The sequence below is a fragment of the Rissa tridactyla genome, chromosome 3, assembly GCF_028500815.1.
Source record: "Rissa tridactyla isolate bRisTri1 chromosome 3, bRisTri1.patW.cur.20221130, whole genome shotgun sequence".
NCBI classification, from domain to species: Eukaryota; Metazoa; Chordata; class Aves; order Charadriiformes; family Laridae; genus Rissa; species Rissa tridactyla.
In genome coordinates, this window is record NC_071468.1 from 58299532 (window position 1) to 58311542 (window position 12011).

The following is a 12011-nucleotide window of genomic DNA, read 5'->3' on the forward strand; positions in this document are numbered from 1 at the left end:
AAGTTGAATTTTCTTTCTTTTTAATAGCTCTTTTTCAGGGAACTAATGAAAAAACTGGGGTGGGGGAAGAGAAACATATTTCTACTATTTTCCATAGGGGGGTTCTTATTATGACATAGCTTTGAAACCTCAAATTAAAGGCAAAATTAAAATGCAATGCTATAAAAATTGAAAAGTGAATTGTGTTGGCATGCCACATTTCTTAAAAAAAAAAAGAGAAAAAAGAAAAAAAAACAGGACACAGCATAATGAAATACAGGTTTAACCAGAAAAAAAAAAAATATCTCTCTATAAAAGAGATACAAGCATGAAGACACAGGCAATCACACTTTACTACACTGAAAAATAGATCACTATGCCACAACCACAGAGACAGAAATTAAAGCCTTTTTCAATTTGGCAGGGCATTCCCTCTAGACACAAAAAAGTAGACTACACTGGGGGGGGTGGGGGGCAGGCAGGGGTGGAATCTTATTTTATTATATTCCCACCGATTTGAATGCAGGTGGGCCAGAATACACGTGCAGTCATGCTTTTCACCAGCAGAGCTGGACTGGACATCTGTGCACAGCTGTGGGCCCCTGCTGCACGTACTAGGCCTAGTGGGGCTTTGCTGCTATCATGCTTGATAACGTCCCCCATTTCCCTGCTGAGAACATGACTGACTCCACCTCTGAATACTAGGCCATTAAGTATCATTTGGCTTCTATGGTTGAAATTTTGACTCACCCAGAAGAAAGAAGATAGATATGAGAGACACCCTTGGTCAGGGCTTACCACTCAGCCCCAGGCAGCCAGATTCTGCAGTGCCATCCCAAATACTCATCCTGGGAAAATGGGTTTCCAAGAAGGAAAAATAGGAACCACAAACAAGGGCTCATATTCAAGACCTCAGACACCTGGCAGCACAATATCTCACTGGCAGCATTTCAGCTGTAACTCTTTGCTAATCCCAGCTACCACCCGAACAGGACTGCTGACCAGAGAAAGATTAAAAAAAAAAACTGATGCACATCATTTTTTCCTGCAGACTTTGGTATACGTTCTCTGTCTGCATCAAGGATTAAGTTCCATATGATGAAGTAGCTTCACACAACAGAACACTCACGCTTTGATTTTCTCTTTTAAGAATCAACTATAACACTCACTGACCAGCTACGCTTGGCAAGAGCAATCTTTCCATGCTTTAACAGATTTTGTTTGGCAAACTAAATAAATGAGATGGAAGCAGAGCATACCCATATGTTCTCTGCTAGACCTGGCACTCTAAGTTTCAACAAAACATGCGATGAAAGCCAACACTCAGCAAATGCATGCAAAACATAGAGAACACACCTGCCCTGGGCAGGCAAGCCCAAATAGCTTCCTAGCCAGATACCACAAGATGTCTTCAGGGACACTGCTGACAACATCCTCCCTGACTTCACAGTAAAAACAATATCCTACTTGTGGCAAGATGCAACTTCCAGTCATCCCCTGGGTATACTGCAGCATGACCAAGGTAACACGAACCAAATAAAACAGCAGTATACTGTAGTTGTAATGAGGCACTTTTATTTAATCAACATTTATTGCTCAAGTAGCACCTAAAAATACTATAAACTCTAAACCGGAACAAAAAAAACATCTCTTTACCCAATATACGAATACGTGCAAAGGTGTGCCTACTTGTTTGTTGGTTGCATTTAAAACAGCTGTAAATGGCTCTCCACAGACACAGAAGCACTTCCACTTGTTATTTTTTTCACCCTAAGTTTTTACTATTTTATCTAGCAATCAACATATCACCCACAGAGTTTGGTACTGCATACTATAGTAGACTACTGCAATGGCAGAAAAATTCACTTTTAATTGTTACTAAAAAGATTGTTCTTGAACTAGTTCAAACTCTTTGGACAGCCATTGCATCCAGTGAACATACCCTAGCGTTTGACACAACCTAACAAAATCATTTTGCTGGTGAAGACATGACTGACAGTGTCAGCAAGAATGGAGCTTTTAGCATGGTAAAAGAATAATCACACGATGTGACCTCAAAGTCACACGCATGCATTAGGGGAGAGGTAGGAAAGACAACTAAATGGCTGTGATGAGAGGTAATATGCAATAGGATTTAAAAGGTCTAAAAAACTCTGCCAGCTCCATCCCACATCCTAAAAAATTCTCTTCTTTTTTTGTTGCTTGCAACTGATGTCCATGACCAATCAAAAGGTGTTGCTTAAACAGGGCATCAACAGCAGTTAGTTACTTTATTACACCAGCATAGAGTAGCTTCATTAATTCCACTGAAGCAAAGAATGTAGAACTGTTTCACATACATCAGGATAAATTAGTGTCCTACAGGCTATTACTGACATAAAGCATCGTTGTCACGTACTCTGTCAAAACACTGCCAATGAAACTCTCACCAAAGTTTAAATGTGGGGACCCTGGGCTTGAAAATCTCACTTCTCTTGAATGCTCAGAAGTTGTTGCCCAATGCCCATGGGCTCAAAGAACCACTAAGTCTTTCTCCAGCAGGAAACAAAAGCAAGCGGTAAAATCAAAAGTAAGAAGTGGAGAAAACCTGATGATGCCAGTATTCCTTTTTCTCATACCACAAAGGCCTTTTCTTCATACTAAGTGTGCTTTAAGACATGCTGGCCAATATGTTTTTAAATTATAGTCAAACAGGAATTTGCAACTTCTGTAGTCAAGGTAAGTCTGGTTTTCCTCTCTAACTGAAAAATCAGTTGTTTTTTACTTTGATGCAAATAATAGCTTTGCCTATTTACAGCAGGTTTTTAACAGGAATGAAAACAGAATGGTATCTGACCACTGAAAGCTGCAGTTGAGAAGAATCTACAGACAAGACCTTTGTCCCTCCCTCTATACAGTGCTAGGCTTTGTAGGGAGTCAATCTACTTCACCACGTGCCCTCTCCCATACAGAGCATATGGGATGACAACCTCAGAAACAAACCACCCATGGGCATACCACAGCATTTGTCTCTTCTGCAGCTAGGTGGCAACAAGAACTGAGGAGACCAGTTGCCATTTCATCTTTAGGCTGATCCAACACCCTGACTCACTCTCTCAGTAAGGAGGCCACACACAGGAGGACAACATGACCTCAGAACGTTCACTTCATTGGATCCCAGATGGCACAAAGAGATGCCTAGTTGGTTACTGGCAACTCACTTTTATCCAAAACTGAAGTAAAACTCCCCTGCACCATCAGAGACAGATTCGTCCCAGCCACTTAACATCAACATCTTGACAGGAGTGGGCAAGCTGCACAGATGCCTGTGCCTCAACCACTGCAACAGGACATTTATAAGCTCAACATCAGCAGCAGCTTCAGCGAGTACAATGGGCTGTAAATCGGAAAAAGATGTAGGAGGACACAAGCGGGCCTGCCATCTTTGCTGTGGAATTACTGCAGACAATGAGGGCAGAAAGTTGCAGGGGGATAGGGGATACACAGCAGAAGGTGGCACAGCTACGGCCAGCAGAACTTGTCTGTCAAAGACGTGACTTGTACCTCATGAGCACCCCCAAATTGAACCGGCTGCAGACCCCACTTACAGAGGGGTGTACATCCTCACACCCATTACAGCTCCAAAGAGAAGCCTGAAAGAAATCCTATTTCTGCTGCTACCAGATACAGATGTTTTCACTAAATCAATGCAACCACAGAGAAACATTTCCCAGAATTTTCCAACTCACCCGACCACGCTGAATTTGTTGGGTGGTTTCTTTTTTATATCACTATTCTAACACACACTTTTTACAGGAGAACTTTTCTTCAAAATAAGCCTTTAAAACACTTTACCATTTCGCTAACAGAAGTATAACAACACTGAACCTGAAATAGTCTAAATGCTAGCTGTGGAGTCATTCCCAGGATTACGGGAACCAGATTGATTTTTTTTTTTTAAAGAAACAATTTCATTTCATTTTATTGTTTTAGTGAAATACATACTGTAGCTTAATCCATAGCAGGAATATGGAATCACTTGAGTGCCGAGAGGTAAAAACTCTGGAAGCTGTGGAAATTATGAAATTAGGACGGTCTGTAAATCACGGTATATGTCTGAAGACCACCTCTCTAGTCTCATTCTTCCCATCATTCATCCCACGCCTTTCTCCAACATACTTGATCCCCTTCTTTCTCACCTGCACCATACTACCAACCCCTTGCCAGCAAGCCTTCCTGATCCTATCCATAGCAAAAGTAGTGACAGTGGTGAGGAGAAGATGGGACATAAGTGGAGAAGGTCTCTGCACTGTTAGTACTTGAAGTAACAATAAAGTCTCTCTCCTGCATGACACTGTTCTTACCATATCCCCAAATACAAAATATTCAAGACACACCAAGTGCATTTACTGCCAAGCTGTTCAAAACTGGCTATGCTGTGTCACATCAGTGTCCCAGGCTGCTGGTCAGACTGGTCTTGTGGAACCCAGATGTTGTTACCATCAATCATTTTGTATAATATTGCTTAAAGTGAAGCAACATTTAACTTCTTACCAACGAGTATGTCCTCTTGCAGGTTTCACCCCATCCCTCACATGTCCTTGCTCCAGTTTTCCAAGAAGCAAACATATGAAGTTAAACTTACCAAAAAGGTAGTTCCCTATCACTGTACTTTTCTAGCTCACCTAACTTCATTTTCACTATAATTTAAAGTAATTCACAAGCAAATTTAAAAACAATTTTCACAACAGCACCAGACACAGGAGCACTCCTAGGCAATTTAATGAGCCATTCCCCTTATAAAATCTTGTAATTTCAATCATAATGTTAACGTATTCACAGTAACACACAGTTTACAACAGCACCACCACAAGATGAAACTTCAAGGTGTCAAAAATTCAAAGCTGTCTGAATGAGGAAATGTTTCTGCTTCACAGAGATTTAACCTCAGTAAAATACAGCCATCTGTATTTCCACCTATATTATCTTCTGCCTACTGACACTTCAAAGCAATGCTTCCTCAGTTCATTATTCTCACACATTTAACAATTCCCTTTGTCTACATGGCATCACTGATTTCTTATATATAGTCAATTTTTCCTTATACTGAGTTTTTTTTCCTATGCCACTATCCATTTTTTGGGTTGGGTTTGTGTTTTATTTTGTTTTTTGTTTTGTTTTTTTAAAGAATAATGATACTTTCAAAGCTTGTTTTAACAAAAGATCTTTTTCTTTGTAAACTTTTTTCACTAGAGTTGTCTTTCATATAAAACAAATTAACCAATAATCAATTTTAAAAAAATGAAGAAATCACCATTCCCATGCTTGTCTCAGTTAAGCACAAATTCAACAGTTGAAAGAACAGGAACTGGTAGAGAAAGGCAACCCTTACAAGATGCAAAACCAGGCAGATCCCTCCTAAAAACTGACAAACCAACCACAGAGGAAAATATGTTAACCCAGTGGCTGATCCACCTTGTAAGGACACCATATTTCCCCCTCATCCGAAATACTTACAATTTCAGTTATATCAAACTTCACATCAGCCACGTCTACAGCTGTACAGTAACCAAGGGGGGGGATTCTCTGAATTGGATTTTAAATATGGCTAAATAGTTAACATTTGTGAAAGTGATAAACTAACTATTTAACAACCCTACTGCTAAGAGAGTATGAAGTGGACAATCTCACCTTAAGGCTTTGAGTTCTGTATTTGCAAAACAGATGCACGAAGGGATGAAAATCCCATAATGGTTTGCATTCTTAGTGTCTGACACAATTTAGTCCTTGGGGAGCAGACTACGTGTGTACGTGTGTGTATGTGGGAGATGGCATGCAATCTTTTACAATGAGGCCCTGATCCTGAACCTGTAACATTACTTTAAGCACCAAAAATAACCTACAGTTCTGTTGCTGTATTAAGAGCAGTGATCAAAATGTCACCTATTAACTTCTGCATCACTACAACAGCTTTGTGTTCCAGCTCCCCAGCAAATCCCGTTGCTCTTCGTCACTCTTCTTGGTTGCTCTTTTTATAAAATAAGTAAGCCAACCAACCCCTTGGATACTTCTTGTACACCTATGTTGATGATTCAGAGCATACTGCAGTTTCCCCAAGTACATAACCACAAGGATATGGGTATTTAGTTGGATACTAACCACATGAGATACCTATTAGCAATAAAATCATACAGACAAAATTCTTCAATGTAATGTCCCTAGCCTGGGTTATGAAGACACGTGGGAGAAACTGCAAGAGCAGGGGAGGGAAGAGAACACTTATTCTTAACACAGTAGTTAATCACAAAGAATGAACTCAATCCAGATGTCTCGGAAATAGGTGAAAAAAGGCTATAAAGGTGCAAAAAAAGGGTGCAAACAATGTCCTAAAAACAGTGAGTGCAATCATTTTTGCACCTGTTTTTGAAATCTATACGCTCCCCTTCTCAATTTCTACTTCTAATGCCACTTAGACATTCGTTTCTTATTTTTCTTCTCTTACTGCTCCTCTATTTACCTTTCAAATAGCATTAAGTTAAAAAAAAAATAAAAATCAAGCATCCTGTTGGCACTCAGAGGTTTTATGCTGTCCACTAACAGCTATTACAAACATCAGTGTTTTTTGCAAATCAGTACAAAGAGTAGAAATAATAAGTAGTAGTAAATGGAAGGTTTCATGTGAAACTGAGAGCTTTATGTAACTCCATGACTAACATTATGCTTGAAGAGAAGAATGGGGTAGGAAGAAGAACCAAGTTATATTTCACGAGCATTCTAAAAGTCTCAAAGCTTTGTTGGTCCTTGAAATACAGATTTGGAAGGAGCCTACTCACTATTCTAACAAATACTTATCTTGTCTTCAACATAACTTTCCAGAGCAAAATTGAAATATGATATGCTCTCTTCTCCTGATCTTTCAAAGGAGTTCAAATCACCTTAATCATTGAATGGACTTAGAGCCATTAATTCAAAACATGTAAAAGGCTTCAAAACTCCTTTTTAAAAATTACATTTTTTTCCTCTCCTTCCCTTTCCCATCTTTAAAAGTTGCGTAATTTTTGTAAAAGTGCCATCTGATGGGTATAAGGACTGTATAAAACTGAGAGACCTGTCAACTTAGAAGCAGAAGTTTGACCACTAATCAAAAGATACTACATTTGATCCAGACATATACGTTTTATTCATATACAGTTATTTGTTTGCTTTGACCAACTTAAAGCCACTTGAGTAGGCTCTCTCCTGGATGCATACTTTAAGTATTACAGAGCCTTATTTCCAAGATACCTAAAGAGATCAAATACCCTTCTCAAGCTAGAGCTTATTTCCACAGCTTGGACTTCCGCAAGTTGATCTGACACGTGGTTAGCACTGTGTAGCAATCTCAAGCTAACGATCAAATTTTCAAACTTCCAAATCATGAGAAATTGCTCACTATGCCCAAGGATGTATTTGAAAACTTAAATTCAGAAATACTACTTTGGTGTGCTACTTCGTAAGAGGAGAGAAAACATGCAACCAGGTTGATCCTCTTCAACCCCTGAGAGTACTCCTATTTGTTCACTATGCAGAGATGGACTTTTAAGACCATGATTTATGGAAGCCTGTTTGATCCCCGTTCATCTTTGTTCTTCACTTACAGGCACTGTAGTGACCTTATTTACACCCAAGTTAATGATTAAGTCTTAATGAGGGTGGAAGTGGAAGGTAAGGGGGGGGTGGGAAAAGAGGGTTTCTTTTCTAAATTAAAGGATTGATGTTTTTAGAAATTATTGAAACAACAGCAAAGAAACAGTGCCTCACACAGATACTCTCTCTTATGCAGACTTGGCTTCACATCCCCAAACTAAGACTGCTACCAAGAGGATGGCCCATCCCCATGTGCTCTGTAACAAAGCTTCCAGAAAAGCCATCAACTCCAGCAGAGCCCTCTCCACAAGTAAGAGATCTGTAAGCAGAAAGCTATGAAGTACCAACTTATTTCCAAACTATCGCCACAGAGGCTACCAGGCAGTCCTGTCTCCTGCTTACCTACTGGAAAAGAATGAGTGCTCCTCACCCAAGAGCTAATGCAATTCATCAAAACGTTTTCTGCTCTTTGTCACTTCTATAAGCATCTTCTTTACTGAGGAAAAAAAAAAAAAATCAAAAGTCCTCTGAAAACTGTTATAAAACAGGAGTCAGAATACAGTGAGGCTGCTCCTACCCAAGTAAGGCCAACATGACAAAATACCACCTGGCAAAGACCATATAACAGGAGAATACCAGGAATAAAGGGAAATACAGCCACAAGAAGACAGACGAGGAAAAATTACTGTTGAAAATTTCCATTTGAAAAACTCACCCAGAGACCATTTAACCGACTTTTAAACAATCACTGTTTCAACTACAGTAAGCACACAAGTCTTTTACATTATTTTCCTATCTTAGTGTTTATTTCAAATTGACAGAAGTAGCAGTATCTCAAAAGCAAGCAATCCACAGAAGAGCGTTATAGGCATATAATAGAAGTCCCCAAGTTACTCTCTCTAGACATCCCATCCCGTTCACATGAAATAAGACAGACATTTATTTTACCCCCAGCATTTTTTATGCTAATAGGTATAACACCATCATCAACCTTTTGGTCTGCAGACACTAAACTTCAACTATTGTTTCCCCCCTCTCTCTCACACACGCGCGCTAATCCTGGTGAAAGACGCTGGAATGAAAGCCATAGAAACAAAAACCATGCATTTATTTGCAGACCAGAGCTGACACCATCTTCCTAGAGGGAAAAGTGGCTGGGCCTGGGGAGCTTTGGGACAGAGGGGACAGGCCAGACCCTCACCCAGCCACACTCTCCATCTCCATGCCGAAACAAACCTCCAGCAAGGGAAGCCTTTAGAGACAACTGCATAGCAAAACTCCCTGGCAAAATCCAAACCCAACTTAAAAACCACCAACCCATTCCACTCAGAGACAAAAATAAAAACTTCAGGCCACTTTATCCAGAGCTGGACTTCAGCCCATATATCCCATCACCAAGCCTCTGCCCATCTGGTTTACTATTGCTAACAACTTATTCACAACAGCATGGATAAATACTCTGTTAAAGGAACAAAATGGAAGCAAATATGAGCACAGAACTCAATCACGTGCAATATTAATATTAATCACAGTAATTACACTGACTACAGGCAGCACAAAAGCACTGTCCCCTTTGAAGCATACTTCCTAAGGTGGCTGCCTCCACAGCTTGCCAACTTTAATAGGTTAGGCCCCTTCCACAGGGAAGCTAGGTCAACACCTTTCCAGCAAGAGCAAAAGTCCATTGCTAACCCTAAAAAAAATAAAGACTGTCCTTCCACAGGTCAAGCCCAAAGTTATTTCATTTTCTAAAAGCAGTAACAGTATACTCTCCACATCTGTATCTCCAGTGCATGAAGCCTGTGTGCCTGATGCACTTTATGTGGTTAATAAGGTGCAACAACCCCCCGCCCTAGGGCCTTCATCTCAAACGTGCAATTAAGAGCTTGCCATTTAAAAGTTTGAAGGTTTTTGTGGTTGAAGGAGTAGTTCATTAGTCACAAGAGCTCCTTTTCTTGAACCCAGGTAATTAACACTCTGTTGCCTGTTCCCACAGTGGAAACAAGAGGTAACATTGCAAAACTGCCTACCTCTTGGCTCCCAAGAAAAAATGGGGTGATCCCTTTAATTTGGTTTGGCTGCCTTCTCACATCACCATGTGGAACTGTTTTGTCTGATTGCAGCAAGGTCCATTACTCACATCTGCCTCTCCTTCATGTATGCACCCTTGCGAACACTGTGATTACTGTTACACCCATGAGCTAGTCAGGGAGCAGTTTGCTGTAAGGCAGCAGCTGATGTTGCTGCCAGATAGCCAGCCTTTTAGATTACAACCTCCTACACTGTTATGAAACATTTATGACTAGCACCTTAGAAGCTCGCAGTCACCAGGGAGGCATAAGTACAAGCACATGAGAATCACTAGCGATCAGCACCTGCTAATCACATTAATACGTCATAGCAAGCTGAATGACATTAACAGAAAAATGCTGACACTGCATACCTCTTTCCATCATGGACAGATCCCCAGGAGTGACTACTGGATTCTCCTAGGAGACACTGTCATTACTTGGATGCATACATTGCTTCACGTTAAAAATCCTCACAACATTTACATCAGGAATCTTAGCTTCTTAAAAGTTATTGTTTGCAATATTTTATTTTGCACATCACTTCCGTGAGCCAGGACACACAAGAAGCCTTAAAACCAGAGAACAAAAATCCCAACCCCCTGTCCAAAGGAAGCTTGAAACAGGGAGAGGAACATAAGATGAGGAAGGACACCCTACCCCATTGGACAGGTGACAATTTCGCTGTGCTAGCCATCGCCCTTCACCTGCAAAGAGCTGGGAAGGTTGATGCCATCACAGCTGACAGCTTTGAGGAGAGTTACGCAGCAATGTGAACAGGATCAGAAAGCTTAAAGGTGTTCAAGTAAAGCAGCCATTGGGTTCCCAACAATGGGTAAGGGAAGACATGCAGACCAACATTAGGACAAGATCTTCGAGAAGTAAGGCAGCCAGCATACATTTGAAGCAATAAAGGCAGCAGCAGAGAGGGGGGAAGAAAAGACTGATAAGGTTAGCACACCTAGCTAGAAAAAAAAAACCAAAACAAAAACCAACAAACAAACCCCCAAAACTTAGCAGCAGCAAAACATGCTGACAACATCCCTGTGACAGGAGACCTGCCTTGAGGCACCCAATACAATAGGCATTTTAAAGCATATCGCTGAACCATCTCAGCTTTCTTTAAACAGACTATGTCAAAAACCAAGGTTTATCAACTGAGCAATCACCAAATCTCTCAGTTTCCCCATATTTTTATAATTGCTTTAAACATCTAAAGCAATTCCTTCAAACAATTAGCTGCCTGACACATTTTCACTATTCCACACCATCGTACAGCCTTGTACAGTGATGATGCTACTTCCTAAAATAGCAGAGACCTCATCAGAGTTCAAGTGCAACACCCCAACTGTAAGAAAGCCAAAGGCACCTAACACCAACAGTGGCTGACTAAGGGCTCTGTCTGAATCACACACAAGTCCAAAATACCACCAACCTGACTAGGAGCCCTGCCTTCCTCCTAGATGTTAAGTGGAGTGGAGGAAGGCAGGAAAAAGCCTTGTATCTACCTCAGCCACTCCATCTGACATCCTCATACATTGTTTTTTTGTGATTCTGAAAAGCGTGAGCAGACATTCCACCCTCTTAGTAGGGTGGTGACAAGATATTTCTCACCCTCTGCTGAAGCTCCAAACAAGTCTCCCTGATACTTTTAAGGCACAGCAAAGTACCATCAGATATTTGTAGAGAAGTCAGTCAATTCAATTGATGGCTATTTGCTTCTTTTTCACAGCATTTCAGCTAAATTTGGTTTTGTTTGGGTTTTTTTGGAAAGATCTGTTACAGAATACAACATTACTGGTGCAGCTTCCAGTGAGCACATGATTTCTAGGTGACAGAAGCACCTCTAGGGAGAGCCCTCACATATATGACTAACAAAGCTGCTAGGGGGATGTTGCAGGCAGAATGAAAACAGTTTAAGTCTTAATAGAAAACTAGTTTTCAAAAGTTAACAGATTTTTGAGAACACCCAATGATGGAGGAATACTAAAGAGCAAAATATATTTCAGTAAAGCCACAAGAAATAATTAACTAAGTTTCCAACTATCATTTCAACACACTCTCAATCCTTGGAAAATTGAGGATGATACTGGGCAATAAGATTACATGCATTACGCTCAATTATACATGCATTAGAAACCACACAATCCATTCAGTATTCTTCAGCAACCAAGCCATGTTAATTTGAGCAAAACCTCCATGCGTACATACAAGCTGCCAATCTGAGAAATGAGTACTTCTGTGAATGACAGCTCAACAAAAGCCTCCAGACATGCCTAGCACAGGACTGACTCTACTGGGAGCTAGAATTCCTCTGTAAATACACCACCCTGAGAAGCCAGTACTAATCTTTCTACA

At 40.5% G+C, this 12011-nt stretch overlaps 1 protein-coding gene across 2 annotated transcripts in view; it reads right to left on the minus strand.

Annotated features, from left to right (window-relative positions):
- The window catches only part of CNKSR3 (CNKSR family member 3), a 62116-nt gene that overhangs the window by 36784 nt on the left and 13321 nt on the right, over nucleotides 1–12011 (minus strand). The gene's annotated exons all lie outside the window — the stretch shown is intronic.